This window comes from Nothobranchius furzeri, chromosome 2 (genome assembly GCF_043380555.1).
Source record: "Nothobranchius furzeri strain GRZ-AD chromosome 2, NfurGRZ-RIMD1, whole genome shotgun sequence".
NCBI classification, from domain to species: domain Eukaryota; kingdom Metazoa; phylum Chordata; class Actinopteri; order Cyprinodontiformes; family Nothobranchiidae; genus Nothobranchius; species Nothobranchius furzeri.
Genome location: NC_091742.1, coordinates 75,815,295 through 75,820,392, shown reverse-complemented (window position 1 = coordinate 75,820,392; position 5,098 = coordinate 75,815,295). Strand labels below are relative to the sequence as shown.

General features: G+C 50.1%; 1 long non-coding RNA gene across 1 annotated transcript; it reads left to right on the top strand.

Annotated features, from left to right (window-relative positions):
* Positions 1–3,004: 3,004 nt before the first annotated feature.
* LOC129160137 (uncharacterized) lies at positions 3,005–3,602 on the top strand. Its single transcript, XR_008561096.2, has 2 exons — positions 3,005–3,439; positions 3,514–3,602. It is a non-coding gene; the product is annotated as an uncharacterized lncRNA (long non-coding RNA).
* The last annotated feature ends 1,496 nt before the right edge of the window (positions 3,603–5,098 follow it).

Here is a 5,098-nt window from a genome sequence, read left to right as displayed (position 1 = left end):
CACATCAACTGGCAGACTAACTGCATAGAGACCTGGAGCCCCCATTGTTCCGCATTGTGCCTCAGTTCCGCACTTCCTTTCCCCAGTGGTGACTGCTCCCCTCCTTCTGAGCCCCCAGACCTTTCTGGAGTCCCTGAGTGTTATCATGACCTTAAAAATGTTTTCAGTAAGGATCATATAGCCTCCCTTCCGCCTCACCGACCATTTGACTGCAGCATAGATTTACTCCCTGGAGCACCTCTCCCTTCTAGTCGCCTTTACAGCCTCTCCAAACCTGAGAGGGAGAGCATGAAGAAATATATTACTGAAAGTTTGGCTGCTGGATTGATTCAACCCTCAACCTCTCCTTTGGGGGCGGGGTTCTTCTTTGTCCCCAAGAAGGATGGTACCTTGCGACCCTGTATTGACTACCGCGGACTCAATAACATCTCAGTCAAAAATAAGTATGCTCTGCCTCTCCTCTCATCCACTTTTGAACCCGTACAGGGAGCTACAATCTTCACTAAGCTGGATCTAAGAAACGCTTACCACCTGGTCAGGATAAAGGAGGGTGACGAGTGGAAGACCGCCTTTAAGACCCCCCTTGGTCATTACGAGTATTTAGTAATGCCGTTTGGTCTAACTAACGCTCCTGCTGTGTTCCAGACTCTAATCAATTCAGTGCTGGGGGATTTCATTAACCTCTTTGTTTCTGTCTACTTAGATGACATCCTGATTTTTTCTAAGGACTCTGTGGAACACGAGGAGCATGTGAGGGCAGTACTTCAGCGCCTTCTCCAGAACAGGTTGTTTGTCAAAGCAGAGAAGTGCGAGTTTCATGTGCCTTCAGTCAAGTTTTTGGGTTTCATCCTGGAGAGCGGGCAGTAAAAGGCGGATCCTGAGAAGACCCAGGCCATTCTGGACTGGCCCACTCCCACCTCCAGAAAACAGTTGCAACGTTTCCTGGGCTTCGCGAACTTTTATCGACATTTTATCCGAGGCTACAGTCAGGTAGCGGCCCCTCTCACCAGCTTGACTTCCATTTCCAGACCCTTTGTTTGGACTCACCAGGCCCAGGCTGCCTTTGACCAGCTCAAACACCGGTTCACCCAGGCCCCTGTCCTGACCTGACCGGACGACACCCGACAGTTCACCTTGGAGGTCGACGCCTCAGACGCCGGAGTTGGAGCTGTGCTGTCCCAGGTAAATCCAGATGATAATGCTCTCCACCCCTGTGCTTTCTTTTCCCGGCGTTTGTCCCCTGCAGAGAGGAACTATGATGTCGGAGACCGGGAACTCCTTGCTGTTAAGCTTGCCTTGGAGGAGTGGAGGCATTGGCTGGAGGGGGCGGAATTGCCAGTGGTTATCTGGACGGACCATAAGAATTTGGCTTATATCAAGGACGCCAAAATACTCAACCCCCGACAGTATCGTTGGTTCCTATTCTTTTCCCGTTTTAACTTTATTATTTCCTACAGACCAGGTTCTAAGAACGTCAAACCTGACGCCCTCTCCCGGCAGTTTTCCCCTGACAATGAACTGGAGCCAGCCACCATCATCCCTCCCTCCTGCGTCGTGGGATCCCTAACCTGGGACATCCGAACCAAGGTTCTCCAAGCCCTTAAGACCGACCAAGGCCCAGGTAACACACCTCGTGACCTACTTTTTGTTCCCAGCCGAGTCCGAGGCCCCGTCATCCACTGGGCTCACACTGGGCGGTTTTCTATGCACCCTGGGGTAGGACGTACTGTGGCCCTCATCCGGCGCACGTTCTGGTGGCCGTCCCTTTACAGGGACGTCAAGGACTATATAGCTGCCTGCCATGTCTGTGCCAGGGGTAAGGGTACCAACCAGCCACCTGCCGGTCTTCTCCAACCTCTTCCCACCCCCTCACGACCTTGGTCCCATATTGCCCTGGATTTTGTTACTGGTCTTCCCCCTTCTCATGGTTTTTCTGTAATTCTGTCTATTGTAGATCGTTTTTCCAAGGCCTGCCACCTTGTTCCCCTGAAGTCACTCCCTTCCTCCTCAGTTACTGCCCAACTGTTGATTAAACATGTGTTCCGCCTTCACGGCATCCCTCAGGACATCCTATCGGACCGGGGTCCCCAGTTCATCTCACAGTTGTGGAAGGAGTTCGCCGCCGCCCTGGGGGCCAAGGTCTCGCTCACGTCGGGGTTCCACCCCCAGTCTAATGGGCAATGTGAGCGGCTGAACCAGGAGCTGGAAGCCACCCTGCGTTGTGTTTGTGCCACTAACCCCTCTAGCTGGAGTGCTCAGCTTTCCTGGGTGGAATATGCGCACAATAGTCATGTCTCCTCATCCACCGGCAGATCCCCCTTTGAGACGTCACTGGGCTTCCAACCTCCCCTGTTTCCCTCGGCCCAAGTAGGTGCTGCCTCTTCAGTTCCACAGTTTCTCCGTGGGGCCCGTCATATGTGGACACAGACCGTTGTGGCCCTGGGACGTACGGCCGAGCGCAACAAGAGAGTTGCTGACCGGCACAGACGTCCTGCTCCTCAGTACGTTCCTGGACAACGGGTGTGGCTGTCCGCCAGGGACATACGCCTGAGAGCCTCCAACCGGAAGCTCTCTCCGTGTTTCATTGGTCCCTACACCATTGCTGCAGTCCCTAGCCCCTCCACTGTACGTTTAACCCTTCCTTCCTCCCTTAGGGTTCACCCTGTGTTTCATGTGTCCCTCGTCAAGCCTGTTTTGTCTAGCCCCCTGTGTCCCTCTCCTGCTCCTCCTCCTCCTCCTCGTTTCTTTGAAGGTGGCCTGGTTTATCCGGTCCGGCGGCTCCTCGACGTTCGTCCCCGGGGACGGGGACGACAATACCTCGTTGACTGGGAGGGTTTTGGCCCCGAGGACAGGTCATGGGTCCCTGGGTCTTTCATTACGGACCCTTCTCTCATTGCAGACTTTGAGGCCTCCAGGGCCTCGTCTTCTTCCTCCTCCTCCGCCTCCTCCTCCTCTGCTCGGCCGCCAGGGGGCGTCCGTTGAGGGGGGGGGGGGGGGGTACTGTCAGGATCTGGGGTGAGTCTGCACATTCCTCTAATCACCTTAAGTCATTGCAGGTGGGCGGCTCCGGAGAGCGGCCAGCTGCGATGATTTCCCTCATCTACTTCATGTGGTTATAAGGAGCTGGAGATCAATTCACCTTGCCGGAAGATTACTCAACTTGGGTAGCTCTTGCCACTATAGAAAACTACAGCTTTAGTCTGGCCTTATATTTGTCCGTCATTGTTGTTTTTGATGACCTCTGCCTTCCCTTCATCAGGAATTCTCACCACGAACCTTTCCTGCAATAACCTGGTTTTTCATCTCCAAGCCTGATCTCCCTCCTCACCCGGACCGACCCGCTCTCCCACCGCTCACCTCCCTTGGATTCTGGATTCACGCTGACGTTGCTCACCCCAGTCCTGGCTACCCTCCCATGCTCTGGATTTCAGTCCCCACAGTAAGATCCACTACAAACTTAGTCCTGCAATTCTATTCCCCGCTGCCCAACACTGACAGTGTTTGTCTCAACAGACCCAGCCCCGGAGCTGTGCTCAACATCACCGCCACGTCTGGCGGTGCACCTTTAGTTCTCCTTAAAATAAAACATTTATTTTTTCCTACCTACGTCTCCTAGTGTGAATTCTGCATGTCTTGGGTCAGGAAACTTCCCTCAGTCACGACACATGCGGCCCAAACATCGCGCGGCCATCCGGGAATTCTCCAGACCCTCCCGATTAGCCACTCCAGGCCTGCTTCAGGGCTTTCCTGACAGAATTCACAAGGGTCAACTTCAAAACCAAATCTCTTCCTCAGTGTCTCTGCTGATGGATAGTAGTTGTTAAGAATTTTAAATTGCATTTCTTTTACTTTGGGCATTATAGGCCATTTTATATATTTTAATTGTTTTTCTTCAATTATTGTATTTCCTAGTGTTTTTATTTTAATCTTTCTATCATAATCATGATAGATATATTTTTTAAAGGCTCCATTTAAAAATTTATTTTCACATTTTCTTTCTGTGATGTTCAATTCTCCTATTAATAAATTAGGAAGTTTTATTTGAACATTAGAGAAGAGAAGTGTGTTTTTTATCATTTGTATCAAAGTCCAAATTGCAGCTGTGTGTGTCTGCAGAGGCGAGTGGAGGGGATGAGGGCGAGGGTGGGGGCGGAAGGAGGTGCCACAGAGGGAGCGTTGTCATTGGTCGGCTCTGGTTTCCAGGATAACAGGCTCAACCAATCAGAGTGAGAGTTGCGTTTTTCCCTGGTTTTCAGTCCGCTGCCGTCTGCAGTTCGCGATGGCTGAACGAGCTTGGGTAAGTACATTTCAAAGGGCTTTCTAAACTTATTTTAGTAATTTCCTCGTCTTTTTATTTAAACAAGGTGACACACTAACATAACATCATGCTATTTATACCATTATCAAGGCCTTATTATAAGATATTTGTACAAATATGTAGTCTAGCTAAAGTTTATATGAGCTGCTTTGCTAAGTTAGCAGAAACAAAAACGCCACTGCTAACACTGTAGTCTTGCATTAAGGCCACTGTGCTTGGGTATAATCCCAGGGGTGTTTCTCAATGTCAAGGCTTAGAGGGCACTGTCCTTCCTTGGTGAGGACCGAGGCGACAAGATGGCGGAGTGAGCAGTTCGTTTATAGCAGGATCCAAAGGGAAAAAAGTATTTTTGCAAGTCCAAAAGCTGTTTAAAGGTAAAAAACCAAGCCATAACGTATTGGAAGAGACTTTCACCCGTTTTTTGAAAAACTGAGGAACTTTTTTGACGAGCTAATTACGGTGAGAGAGAGTTAAAGATGGAACAACGTAGCGAAGCTAGCATCGTCGATCATGATTATGGCATGGCTGTGATGGATGATATGAGTGAAAACGAACCCCAAAATACAGAGCAAGCTGATGATAATCTTGAGGACAGTGAAACTGATATGAACAGTCCACAACCCAAAAAGCTGAGGAAGCGAAGTTTGAAGGCAAGAGAGGAGAGTACAAATAGTCTTGTGCAAATGATGGAGATTCTGATAAAAAAATTTGACGGGCTGGACGGGAAGTTGGAGAACATTGAGGGGAGAATGAACAATGTTCAAGAAGCTCTAAAAAAGT